The sequence below is a fragment of the Mugil cephalus genome, chromosome 4 (assembly GCF_022458985.1).
Source record: "Mugil cephalus isolate CIBA_MC_2020 chromosome 4, CIBA_Mcephalus_1.1, whole genome shotgun sequence".
Lineage (NCBI taxonomy): Eukaryota > Metazoa > Chordata > Actinopteri > Mugiliformes > Mugilidae > Mugil > Mugil cephalus.
This window is the reverse complement of record NC_061773.1, coordinates 29,572,165-29,586,732: the sequence shown is the minus strand read 5'-3', so window position 1 is coordinate 29,586,732 and position 14,568 is coordinate 29,572,165. Positions and strand designations below refer to the sequence as shown.

Below are 14,568 nucleotides of genomic sequence, written 5' to 3'. Positions count from 1 at the left end.
CTGTGTGAAACTAACTAAACTAAATGATCTGAACCCTGGTTCTGGTACCACAGAGGTCCTGAGATAAACCTGGTCCACAGAGAACCAGACTCTCTGGGTCTTTGTTCTGTCTCTTGTCTCGTCCTGAAGACGTTTAATGAATCAAAGTGTGGACAGATGTTAAGGAGCAGAGGCACGTTCATCCATTCAGACCAGGATGAACACGTCAACTCCACCGTTCATGTGTTCATCAGGTCTAAACACTGACTGGTCCTTGGATCAATAGTCTCATCACATTCAATGAAAAGATTCATGAAAAATAAAGGAAAACTTGTGTCTAAACTCTAGACACGAGTTTCTGAACTCGACTGGAACAAAAGTATTTTTTTCATCATGAGAGAAGCAGCGAGGACAAACAGATTAGAGTTAATATCTCAGAGCTTCGTTCACGTCCACCGTTTCTTCGGGGTTCCTACGACGAAGAGAAAGACAAATGGAACCAGACGACGGCGTCTTCGCTTCAGGCCACGAGAACGGAGACGCTCAAAGTTTCTCTGCACAGCGACGCGTTGGTGGCACAAAACCATGATCAACGACGTCTGCACGGAAAACTTATGAAAGTATAATTCACTGAAGACGTCAAAGGCTTTAAATATTAATGTGGCACTGGAGCGATAAATGATGGCGTCACACACGCTCTCACTTCCTGTGGCCTAAACAACAACACTGATCATTTCTCCAGATGAGTCAGGAGGTAAAGATCTAATCTACATCTGTCTGAACATCTGTCCTCATGAAGCTTCTCTGACACCTTGAGCCTGGAGCCTCTGGACGTTAATGATGAACTAAACTCTAAGATTTAGAGCAGGACTTTCCTACTGGAACACTTCAGCGGGTGTACCTAATGAAGTGGCCAGTGAGTGTAGATGCAGACAGATATCACAACATGTGACTCACAGAGTCGACGTCTCAGATCAGACGAGGCGACATCACTGAAGCGCGTCCTGGAGGACGAGACAGAAAACGGCTTCAGCAGAGTCCAGGTAATCTGAGCCCAACGTTCACACACGCATCCAGAACCAGAACCAGATTCAGATCCAGAACCAGATTCAGAACCTGAGCAAGAACCAGAACCAGATTCAAATTAAAGATCAAATTCAAATTCAGAGTCTGTGTCAGATTCAGAATCAGGGTCAGATTCCGATTTAGATTCTGATTCAGAACCTGAACCAGAACGAGAACCAGATTCAGAATCAGATTCAGATTCAGATTCAGATTCAGATTCAGACTCAGACTCAGACTCAGATTCAGACTCAGAACACCTCGACGATGCCGTTGTTCCCATAAAGTGACAGATGAAACAGAATAAAATAACAATATGAAAATGTAGAGGATCAAATAAAATACAAACAAATCAAAAATAAATGCTCCTTGAACAAAATGGTGCACAAGGCGATAACTGCACCCGGATCACTGCAATAAATAAAGCACTTCTGAGTATCAGCAGAGGACGGTTAAATGAAGTCAGGACAGAGTGGAACTATGAGCAGGAGGAATGAGGAGGCTCTAAAATGACAATAAAATATAAAATCAAACAGGCTGTGAGGGAGTTTAACTTTAAAGGAGCAGTGAGGGAAACGTGGATTCACAGAGATAAAAGGACTGAGGCAACTCGTTATCTATGAATTCATCACTGGAAAATACAGAAAGTCCAAAGACTGATTCTTTTTAAACTTCCTTTTGTGCTGCAGTTAAATCTGACATTTAAAACATTATTATTATTATTATTTTTAATGTCTCTCCTCCAGAACTAGAGAACTTCTCTTCCTTTCCATCCTTGGTTCTCACTCTCAGGTTCTTTTAGTAATAAAATACGTCTCGGCCGTGAGGTGATGATCATTACTCCCTTTAAATAAATGCACAAACGCTACAGATTTATTCTTCAGGTTCAGTTTTAAACTCGACCACATGTTCTGATCCAGGAGGTTTTGTTCTAAACCTTTAATGATCTGAGCTCATCAGCTACAAGAATAAATAAATCAGTTCTCTCCACTCGAGCATTCAGGTCAGAACGAGCACATATTCCTCCTCCTCCTTCTTCTTCTTCTTCTATTTCTAGTAGATGTGATGCTCCTCTTCATCAATAAACATTTTCTACTCATGTATCTGATTGTTTCCATGGAAACAGCAGAACATATTGACCCATGTGACCGTGGCCGGTGGCACACGACAGAGAAAAGCTGTTAATGACTAATAAACATTTAATTAGCTAGCAGCTAGCAGCTAGCAGCTCGTTAACAATGATCAGACTCGTCTCTAAACTCTGATCCCTGCCGGTGGAACCTGCAGCGTTGGTCGTATCTAAAGTCGGACGCTGCAACGAAAACAGAAAATCAGCAATTTCCACAACTCTGTTTGTGCCCAAAAGACACAGAAGCCTCAGCAATCTCTCAGTTTCATTTGTCGTCCTCGGCTCAAACAGCGCCGCTAATAAACAGACAAATTGGTTTTCAGAAAAGCCCGAAGGAAAACACTGATATTCACTCACAAACTCCAGAGAAATATTAACAGCGCAGGCGAGTGTGTGTGTGTGTGTGTGTGTGTGTGTGTGTGTGTGTGTGTGTGTGTGTGTGTGTGTGTGTGTGTGTGTGTGTGTTGTTAGAGACGACACTCAGCTGTTTAACACAACAACTGTGGGGACAGAGACGACCAGACTAAAAGAGGACAGAGGCTGAAATAACAAAGGACGCAGGAATCCCAGGACTCTGACCTACGGCTGCTATGAGCCTGATCCAAGACTCAGCGGGTCCTGGTTTCTTTGAAGCTGTGGGGGAAGTTAAAACTCATTAAGACTCGTTAAAACTCGTTAACACTTTAGATTTTAGGGTAAAGGCAACAACGAGGAGGATGCAGGTTAGATGGGACGAACTCATCTGGAGTTATGTGGAGAGTTTAGGTTTTTATCAGCTTAAAGTCACATGACTAGAGTCTGATAATGACCTCATAAGTAACTGGACCTGGACCTGGACCTGGACCTGGACCTGGACCTGGACCTGGACCTGGACCCGGACCTGGACCTGGACTCGAAGACTAGAATCTTAATTAAAGCTGCATTTTAAATAAACATAATGACGACATATCTATAAGTTAAAGTGGTTAAAATATTCAACACCAGTTCAAGTTTATTGGGTGTAATTAGGAAATCTGTTTTTACTATATTCCACCATCATTTAGCATAATTATGATTTAACGTCAGTGGCTTGTGCCGATAGTAACTGGAAAGTCGTGTATATAATCCAGTAGATAATGCTTCTTTGTGATCATGTACAATAACTTTATTTTATTATTTTTAACACAGAGACCATTTATTGGTCTCATGTTTTTATGGTTTTTATCTTTGCTCTGATCAAAGGTGGCACATCTAATTTTAAGGAAACACAGCAGCAGCAGGTTAGAACCCACAACCTTCAGGCTGTGATGCTAACCAGTGCTAAAGGATGCTAACGTGCTCTTAGAGCAGAACGTTACTGGAAATCTACCTGGTTTGGTTTTAGACGTCGATATGAGCAGAAACACACTGATGGAGCGCAGACCCAACGTTCTAGCTGTTAGCATAAACTTAGTGTCACCATTAGCACCTGCATTACCACCACCTTTAGCATTCCCATTAGCCTCACCTCTATATTTTTGTTGAACATTGCAAAATGTCAAATGGATTTCATGCATCAACATGTTTACACCATCGATGTCGTTGCAGCCCTGAATCAAGAATAATTCTTTACCAGATTCGTTCCTGATCTCAAGACCTGATGCAATAAATATTCAAAACCACATGAACTCGGTACATCTGTTCACGTCTTGCTTGGTAAGTCAGTGGTGGTCTACTCTGAGAGAACAGGTGATTATCTAAGTTCAAACGAGTTCATCTAGATTTAAAAAAGTTGGATGGCGACTGAGCTGGAAAACGTCCTCAAAGAGCAGAAACAAAGCTCCAGGTCACAGGAAATGATTCGACTGAGCTGCACAAAGTCACAGAGAAACAAAGTTCAGAGACCGAACCGAGCAGCCGTCCTCACTCCACCAGCATCACAAAGAATCTATTAAACTAAATCCTAGTATCATATTCAAGGTCAAAGTTTTACTCCCGCTGTATTTGGGAGATGCTCCAGCTCCCTCTTGGACTTTCTCAGGAAATAATGACAACAGCAACTATATTTAGACGCCACTTTCCAAGGTTAATGAAGCAGAACAAAGACACAATAATCAGCTTAAATAAAAGGCAGATTTACGCCGTTCACTCCACGGCTTGACTCACAAAAACACACTGGGCTCGCAGCTAATTATCAACCCTGCACACAGAGAGGAAGTATCACAGTGCCAGTTAAATACAAGCCCACGCTAAGTGGAAGAGTGGTGATGGTTTACAGGAGAACTGAAGACTAAACAGGTAGATTGTGACTGTTATTAAAGACTTATCAGAGCGACAGCCCCGGAAGAACCGAGCTCTCAGGAACAAGTGGTAGCCACTTGAGCACAACCAAAGAAGGACAGAAAGGCTTCACTCTTCTACAAACGTCTCCGTCTGGACGTCAAACTGATTCACCCTCCGACACACAGACACTAACTGAGCTTTTCTTTTTTATGATACTGGTTAAGTTCCTTCAGTCAGACTCATTAACGTCAGTGTTTCTTAGAACTGCTGCTGAGCCTCATTCCTGGACATAGAACGGACAAAACACCCGGGTGGAGTTTGCATGTTCTCTCCAGATACTCCGGGTTCCTGCCGCCCTCCACAGACATGCTCGTTAGGTTCATCAGTGAGTTTAAATTGGTTGTAGGTGTGAGTGTCTTTCTGTGTTAAACTAGAGACCTGTCCAGGGTGGACTCCTCCTCTAACCCAATCAGAGCCGGGATAGACTCCAGCCTCCACGACCCTCGACCTGTATTAGTTCATGTCATCGTGAAATCAATTAACCTAACCAGCATGTCTTTGGACAGTGGGGGGAAGCTGGAGAACCTGGAGAGAACCCACACAGACAAAGGGAGAACATGCAAACTCCACCCACTGAGCCACCCAAATCCTATCTTATCTTAAATTCTATCAAACATGCACCACGTCCAATACGTCCTCATAGTTTTGAACAGTTTGAATGCATGTGACATAAATCAGTGTTTGTTTCCAATTTCCAGGTGGACGGTTGTGTTGGTTACAGAAATGAAGAGCCAAGGACTGGGGGGAGTGTGTCTACTTGTTACCCCCCCCCCTCAATGCAGGGCCTTGTTGAAGAGGCCTGGGGGGTCACTTTCATTTTTTTTCTTTATTTTCTTTTAAATTAAATAAATCCTTGTAACTCCGTCATGGGTCTTCACTTTTATGTCGCGCCTCTGGAGTCGGGTCGTAGTACTGTAGGAACACAGTCGCTCTACAGAGTTTGTCAAAGTGAACAGAGAGTGACTGAAACGTCAGAGGTCAGGTATAGTCCAGGACAGAAAACGGTTCAGACCAGTCAGATCAAAACCATCAGGAGAATGAAACCATGAAGGATGATGAGGTGATGACGCGTCACATTCATTACAGGTGGATGAAGGTGCAGCTGTTTTAAATAGATCTGGAGGAGGAGAAGAGGTCTGGACGCTAAACGTATGAGCTTCCTAAAGCCACAGAGAACGGACACATACTGAGAGGGTTGGGGGTGAAATGGACGGGGACATGCTTGGGTGAAGGTGGACACTCCTGGTCCTGATCTGAGCTGCAGGGCTGATGATACTTTGGTCTTTTCATAACCTGAAGATGTTTTAATCTTCAGTTCTAAACGACTGGTGCTTTTAATCAGGGACATTATCAGAGTCTGTTAAAGACCAGAGCTGAAGCTAATTTAATTTAAACCACTGAAACAGATTCATACTGAGAACCTCCAAAAAGAACCATCTGTGGTTAAGTTCTGCAGGTTATCAGACATACACCATCCTCTGCTCTGCTAGTTTTCATTTTCGTCCTTTTCTAATCGTATTTGTTTCTGGTTCATGTTGAACCTCAGCAGGTTTTCAAGTTGCAGGACTCAAAGTTCTGTTGTTTCGTCTGTAATGATGAGACTCGCCGTCAGAAGAACCAGATCTCAAACCGGTTCTTGCAGCAGAACCTTCCTAATCTCCCGTCTCCTCCTGCTCGCTAACAACACATGGTGTTTTGTTTGTTTCCAGCTTGTTTCTCATCAGAGTTAATGGCGTAATGTCAAGGTCAGCGCGTGTTTTACCCGGCACAAGGAAACGACAGACTGTCTTCACTCAGATCAATAGTTCTGAGCCTCTGACTGCTTCTCTTTCCCCTTTTGTCTCCCCGTCTTTTATAGCTCACGCTCCAGCGCCTTGATTCGGTAATCATGACAACACAACAGCTATCCTTATCACAGCTCCACTTACAGCAAGCAGAAATCCATAAAGCGTTTCTTCAAAGCTGTTCTTGATCCCTCCTTTAACTCTGCCCTGGTTTGTGTCTTCCTCTCACCCTGTTCATCTCCTCTGCTTCGCTTTGTTTTGGAGCACAGATACATGCATGTAGACGATCGGATGAACGTAATAGAGACAGAAAGTACGAAAAAAGGCTTCTTTAGATTCTTTTTCATGGTGCTGATTTGCAGAACATCCTGATACGATCTCTTGAACTAACACCAGTGATCATAAAACCTGTTTACTTCTAATTTACTTCAGTTCACGTGCATCAGATTAAACAGTGTCTCATTTTATATTTGTCTGGCTCCACCTAACTCCCAGATAATTCACCAGAGAGCGGAAACGAGGGGAACGGAGGGAACGGAGAGTGGAGCAATATTTGTTGCCTTCAGAATTTTCTACACTTTTCATGAAAATGGCTCAAAGCATCAACGGATTTTCACACAAGTCCTGACAGAGAAAGATCCGTCTTAAAATGAGCCAATATTACACATCAGTGACGTGTCTCCTGCATCTTCTATGTTTGCTACCACTGTGAGAAAGCATGATGACATACACATAACATGACACTACACATATTCTTACACATACAGGTTTGAGTCCTGGAAGTAGAGAAAGAGAACCCGAACAAACACACGAAACAGAACAGCGCCCCCATGTTTCACGGAGGGACGAGGTTCTGATGCTTTTATTAATCCTTAGTGGGTGGAAATCGTCTGTTCCTGGTGAACTCTGTTTGACGCCTGAACTAAACGCTGATGAAAATTCATGCGTGGCATTGGGAATGTGTGTCCCTCAGCCAGACTGAGCCTCCATGTCCCGAAAATAAGTTTCCATCTCAGTTCAGGACACGACTCTCATGTATAAATAGAGCCTCCATGTTCAAAGGGCCTATTACTGAAAGATAATGAGAGAACAGCAGAGCTGGACGCGGGGACGTCACAGTCCAAAAACATTCGGAGAGAGGTCAGGCAATAAAGGCGCCAAACGAGAAGTGAATTAAATATATCACTGAGAGTGGTGGTGGATGGGGGGGGCAGAGAGGATGTGAGTGACGTGTTCACTTCTGTTTAAAAATAAAATGTGTCCAGTCACGTGGTGGAAGTGCAAACTAAAAGCTCACAGAGGTGAAGCGAATATTAAAAAAAACAAAGCGGAGCAGATGAAATGAAAAACCGTGAGCTGCTGATTTATCTGCAGCCGGAGGGCGAAGTGCTCAGCGCCACATAAAACAGACACGTTTAAGTTGAAGGTGTGAAAGAGGTGAAAGAAAAACATGAAGAGAATGAAAGATACGTGTCCCCTGATAATATCGACCTCTTTTATTAATATTTACTGCTCTTTAGACGCCAGCTCCAAACAGAGTCAGAGCATCTCAACATAACGGGCTGATTATCTCCAAAACAATCACAGAACGGACGAGGCAATTAATGAACCGCAGGAGGTGGTCTGGGTGGATGGTGGGCGTACGAAGCTCACCAGAGACCAGGCTTCACGTCCACATTAAAGGTTATTAAAGGGAGGGAAACCTCTATAATACCACTCCACCCACGCTCCACCTCTCTGAGCGGATTAGAATTAGCCGGTGCCCGTATATAAACCAGCACAGAGTCATAACATCTGCAGTCTGAGACACCGACGTCACATTTCCACGGTGTCTACGTCCTGTTCAGAGGAATCCAGCTCAGATTTCACTTTCACTATCACAAACTCTAACTAGAAAATGACATGTCACGTCTCATCACTGCCACTGAGCCGAGGTGCTGCTGACGATGTAATGACTGGGTGGAGTAACACTGTTTAATGAGCACTTTAACGTGTCCTTCAATTAGACGGCTACAACTACAGGAGTGAAATGACATGCTGCTGTGGGGATGTCTCACTGTGGGAGTTGTGTGACTGTAATTTTTATTTAAATGTCAGCTTCTCTTTAAATTCTACCCGGCAACAATGAGCAGGTTTCTATGAGGGCCCTCAGGCTCCCAGGCCTTCGTCCTGCATCCGGGTCCTCGACCAAAACCTCTATCGCTGGATGAAAGGATGGATGGATGGATAGATGGATGGATGGATGGTTGATGGATGGATGGATGGATGGACGGATGGTTCAATGGATTGACACTTCTAAGGACTTATTTTCTTCAACAGTCGGATCAAAAAATACTAAAATGAAAAAAATAACAAAAAAAACAACTAATTAAAAAGCTGACTATCTATTTGCTGCTGAGCTCTGGTGGTTCTAATCCTGGCGCTGGAATAAAGACACTCAGAGTTGTGTAGCCTGACGTTAACTTGGTATTTGTGTATTTGTTGTGACGGACTGTGAAGGCTCCGTCCTTCATCAGGTCGATTAGAGGAACGATGGGAAACATTAGAACTAGTTCTCTGAGGTTCCTTCTCGTCAGTCGTGTCTTTGACCTCACAACTCTGTTGAAGGACGAGTGTCCCATCAGACCCCCAATCGAACTCGAGTGTTAAATTACTCTCATCAGCGTCCCCCCCCGGTACCTCATACAGCCTGTACAGCCTCACGTTTCCTGTTAGCGTCATTTTTTTTTTATTTCGGTTTGTTGTTTTTATTTTTCGTTCCTTCGTCATAGGACCTGACACGAGTCCTCCGTCCATCTCCCCGTCCCTTCTGCCTGGTCATATAACCCCCCCCCCGTCCCCCCGTCGTCTCCATGCAGTAATGATCCAGAGAACCTGAGACCACCCCAGAGAGACGCAGACTTTAAAGAGGGAGAGGACGGCAGAGACAGGGAGGAGGGAGGAGGACGGATCGATACCTTTTAACAGGAAGCAGCTCTGGGTTCAGACTATGGATCTGATACCCCCCACTGCCCCCACCCTGCTCAAATACAGCACCACACACCATCAGTGACCAACGTGCACATTCAAATACTGCACATATATTTGCATACACCGTGTTCTCTGTCTAGCACCGCCCAACACTTTTGACTTTTTATGTATCTTGATGATGATGATGATAAAAATGATAAAAATAAAAACCACACATTCCCCCTGAACCCTGACCCTCCTGTGGTTTCATCCTAAAGTGATGTCAGGACAAATAGTTGTTATAAAGACATGTGCACATGCAAACAGACTCTCAGCTCAGGGCTTCTGGGAGTTTGCTCAGTCTGGTCTGAGATGGAAATGAGTTCCTGTTGTGATTCAAACACTAACGTGAGACTCAGCTTCACTTCAACAAATCACAAAGTCCAGGTTTAAAACTGTTTCACTGGAAAATAAAACACTGGTTCCAGAGGTTTGTGTTGTCTCCTCAGTCTCTCTTTTAATATTGAGTTTCTCTCTGGAGGTAAATGTCCTAGCGTTGGTTCCTGTAGCTTCCTAAAGTCTTCTCTGGAGTCGACTGGATCCAGTGAATGTTTCTTCCAGTCAGAGTTAATGTGGAGAGAGGAGCTCGTACCTCGTGTTCTCTGCTCCACAAACGTTCCACCTCCCTGCAGGTTCCTGGGCTAAAAGTCCCAGATAGTCTGTAGTTTGTTTAGGATTAGAAAGTAAAGTTGATATTTTTAAATATCATCCTCGTCCTCAGGCCTTACACAGAGAAACTTTCTTCACTGTCGTCTTGTTCAGAGCTGATGACTGAATCCCAACATATGTTCTGTTACATCCGTCGTGTTTTTTTGTTTTAAAGATCTAGAAGATTAACAGAGGCGGAGGCAGCAGCGAGTCTGTGTCCTGACAGCAGAACATCTCCACGTCTCACTGTGTCTCCAGCTCTGATCCGTCTCCATCCAGTCTTCAGCTACGCTTCATTAATCTGCACAGACGTTGGTTGAAATCAACCGAGGAGGAAAATCACTGTGAACAGATGCACGTTATTTCAAACTGTCAGAAACACGTCGCGTCTTTTAACAGACGTGATGTGATTTTTATCTGGTAGTAAATATCTGAGCAGGAGGTAAAAGGAGGCAACATGAGAGATTTACAGAGACAGATCTACATCAGGATCAGAATCAGAATCAGAATCGGGATCAGAATCAGGATCAGGATCAGGATCAGAATCAGAATCAGGATCAGGATCAGGATGGACTGGGAGAGGCAGAAGATAACAGATCAGCAGACTGAGGATGTTCTGACGTTAGAGCTGCACGACTACAGACATAATGATAATGAAGATCACTGTAGGAGCCAAATTCACTTTCAGTTTTGTAAAACCTGAGTCCTTTTTGCCCCAGGTTTATAACTGCCTTTATAATTATTAGGAGAAACCTGTGGATTTTATTCCACTACTTTTAAACAAACACTATTCAAACAGTTTCACTGCAAAATATATGAATGCTTAATAATAAAAAATAAGATTTACACAATAATTTAAAACTATTTCCTTTACAAAGGCCAATAACAGAATAAACACACATCACACATTAGTGCAACTCACTGGAAACAAGGAGCTTCAACAGAAAAAGAGATAAAATTAGACTTAGATAAGAAACACGTTCAATTAATCACGATTCCTCTAACATCCACATTCACAAACAACCAAACATCATCGTCTCCTCGTGAATCTGAAGCTACAGGAGTCTCGCTGGGACACATCAGGTCGTATCTGTGCTTCAACCAGACGTTCATCATCAGTCTTATTATAAGGAGCCCCCCCCCGTCCACGACCCCCCCAAACCACACATCCCACCTCCTCACATCATCCAGACAGAGACGACTGGGCTGAATACTAATTATGAGAATGAGAAAGAGCAATAAGAGGAAGACGGCTGCAAGAGAAGGAGGGAAATAAATTAGAGAAAGGTCAAGACTCCAGCACTAACAGAAGAAACGATATGTCAGATTATTCCATTTAAACATAACAAATATCGACCAAAGTGCTGAAGGACAAGTAACAACCAATATTAAAAGATAAGAATAACAGATACAGTGTGTACGTGAACATTCACACATACAAATATAAATAAAAATGAAATAAATTGAAATGAAATGAAGAAAACTCATCTAAAATACTATAAAAGCACCTTGTAAAAGAATTACTAAGACAAGAAACAGGCTTTTAAAGGAGAAAATCTTAAATGTCTCTTTTTTTCTGATGTGCTGACGTTACCTCTAAAGACTGAGAAGCTTCTGTTTTAAAAACAATGATGACATTTGATGATGAGAATGTGATGGTGATGCAGGTCTAAAAGTTTACGTCTCTGTTTAAAATGTTGATCCTTTCAGGAGCAGCTGACACTGATCTGGAGCCTAAAGCCTGAACAACTCTGTCCCTAATGTTTCGTCCTCTTTGACCTGTGATTCAGACACGGATACGAGTCGACCGATGGAAAAACACAACTCAGCCGAGAAAAGGAAAAGAAAATGAAAGGGAACGAGTCTAATTTAGGAGCTGAACCACAAAACGACGTCAAGACAAACGTTTGTTCTGTTCGTCTCAGTCTCATTTTGTCTTCTCATCCTCAACATTTGTTCCTCATCCTGATGGAGGACTTATAAAAATCATATAACAACGAGATTAAAACGAAAAGCAGCAGGATGTGAAACATGGTCCATCTGTCCATATAAATAATGATAATTATTGTTTCTTCTTCTATGGTCACTGTGGTTCCAAAGTCGAACTGAACTCAAACTAATCACTGTTTGCTGTGAACAACGTTTCTTTTTCCCAAAGAACTTCACTCTCATGATCGTTTTTAGAAACTGCACATTCCTCTGGATGGAAACTTAAATGTTCTTTGGTTTCTTTCTGCAGGGCAGTTCAGCCTTGATGAAAGCACACGCTGTGATCACGTCCTGGTTCTCAGTGAACCGCTACCAGGGATTTAGCACCATAATCACTCCTGAGTTTCACTGCCAACATGACTAAATAAAGGACCGTGGTTAAAAAAGCTAAAGGATATTATGGAAGAAATGGACTCATAAACCAGACTCTGATGAGTCACCGACATTAGACTAAACTATAAAGTTGGTTTAAAGTCCTGACATTCTTCTCTCTAGGATAGTGGAGTCTCCTCCATCTTCTCCCTCTAGTTCCTCAGGATTTTTAAATCGTCCAATCAGCTTCCAGTCCTGATCATAGACTGGAACAACAGTAGAGCGCCCCCTGGTGGATGGCTGTAGTATATGTCATAAGCCCCGCCCACTGAAGTACAGGTCTCATATATTTCAGGTCGTTAATATAACACTGATGTTTGTTCAAGAGCCATTTTTTTCTGAGAACTTTCTTTTTAGTTATTTGATGCTGTAGAAACAGGATGTGACATCACAACGATTGACAGTTGGCATTAATAACCGTTCTTTGCTAACTTGGCTAGCTTTTAAACCAGCTAAGGTGCAGTTGTCTATATATATATATATATAAACTGGACTCCATTGCTTCCTCTGCTACTTGAACATCGAAACATGGCTCTTGTTGCTGGAACACACGACTGACTGAACGACGCATCTTTAATCCCATTTACATTCATCATTTCATTTACCTCATGTCTGCATTCACTCAGCTCCATTTACTGATAACTTTGGTTTTTATGTTTCATGACATAATGAAGCAGACGCAGCGTTAAAGCCGCTGACTCACCCTCAGTCAACGCTCTGACTCATCGGTTGTAATTCTGCTCTATATTTGCTCCACATCAGCTCAGGATTAGATCACATTTGCACAGACATTTCCTTGTAATACACTCAAGTGATTCCTCCGGAAGAAAAATATGTTCATTTTCCGTCTGTTATTTTTACTCTGAGGGGGTTTTAGTAAATGCAGCTTGAGCTCCGGCGTCGTTCTTTCTTTGCTCAAAGCTTTAGCTTCGCTGAAAACGACTTCGACTCAGCTTCACTGCAGCTTTGTCTGAATATGTTTGAGTCTTTGAGAAAAAACACAGATTTGTGATGCACCACTCAGAGCTGCTCGCTGATCACTGAGGCATCAGTTAGATCATCAGGTGTAACAACAGGCTACAACACTTTATGTACGATGGTTAAAATGCATGAAAGACAAAAAAAAAAAAAAATCTAATTAGACTAAGAACGAGAGAAGATTAAGACACTATGACCAGCACTGGAAAACGAAGCCTGTCAAAATAAGCAGTTCCTCTAACGACCACTAGAGGCCGGCTCTGACGTCGAGTCAATCCTAAACCAGAGTAAATCTCCTTCTTTAAACAAATAATTAGATTAGAAACCATGACCACACATTCACAGCCTCCACATAATGAATTTATGATAAATAGTCTCCACTGACCCCCACGTTAAACCAACATGTCTCCATGCGGATACTAAAAGTTCTTCGTTCATCATATCTTATTCTTCTTACCTTTAACTGATCATTCACAGACATATCTATCTATCTATCTATCTATCTATCTATCTATCTATCTATCTATCTATCTATCTATCTATCTATCTATCTATCTATCTATCTAGATGAGGGATCTGAAGCTCAGTCAGCCTCACAGGTAACTAACCGTCTTTAGCCTCAGCTCCGACTCTTTGTTGAATCAGCTGGGACTCAGGAGGAACCAGACAAAGATGGAGACTGAGCTTCTTATTCAAGTCCACAGACCAGAATAAAGAAATCTAAATAAAGAATAAAGGTACATAACGGAGGGAGGACAGATGGAAATCAAAATGATGTCCAGATGAGGCAGTGGGTGCAGAAGACGCTCTCATGGAAACTTATTAAAGTAGCTCTAAGAGAGACGAGGGACACCATGAGGACGAGAACATTTAGGATTTAACTAAACTCATGTGAGGAGCGTTCAGAGCCGCTACGCTGCGGTTCTAAGCTGCACGGTGAATGGCAAGCGTTTCCCAAAATAGCACGAGCCTTGTTAAATATTTCAGCAAGTCAGATGGTAGCATAAGGAGGAAGGAGGAAGGAGGAAGGAGGAGGAAGAGGAGTGGGAGAGAAATAAAACATAAAGTGATTGATGAAGCTCTTAAGAATTTACATGACGTCGTTGTCGTTTTGCAGAGTCATGACTGTTTCCTGATCTTTGCTCCAGCTCAGTGTTTCTCTGCTTCTGAAAACACTTGTTCTTTTTTCCAGAGAATGTGTGAAGTCAGTCAAAGAGAATAACAGACACAGAGTCTGTTTCTGAGACCATGTGGTAAAGTTACCGAAGCCACAGTCGCCATGTTTCAGACCAACACAGAATCTAAGCGGCACCGAGC

The 14,568-nt window shown here is 42.7% G+C and overlaps 2 protein-coding genes across 5 annotated transcripts in view; one reads left to right on the top strand and one right to left on the bottom strand.

Moving 5' to 3' along the window:
* LOC125006460 (nuclear factor 7, ovary-like) overlaps positions 1 to 14,568 on the top strand; it is a 1,183,669-nt gene that overhangs the window by 508,363 nt on the left and 660,738 nt on the right. The window lies entirely within an intron of this gene.
* Positions 1 to 14,568, bottom strand: part of LOC125006445 (poly(rC)-binding protein 3-like) — a 100,215-nt gene that overhangs the window by 67,006 nt on the left and 18,641 nt on the right. The window contains exon 2 of one of the 4 annotated variants that reach the window (XM_047582487.1): positions 937 to 1,095. The exons of the other annotated variants lie outside the window; for them this stretch is intronic. The gene's annotated coding sequence lies outside the window, so the exon portion shown is untranslated. The remainder of the gene's footprint in view (positions 1 to 936; positions 1,096 to 14,568) is intronic. 4 annotated transcript variants of the gene reach the window in all.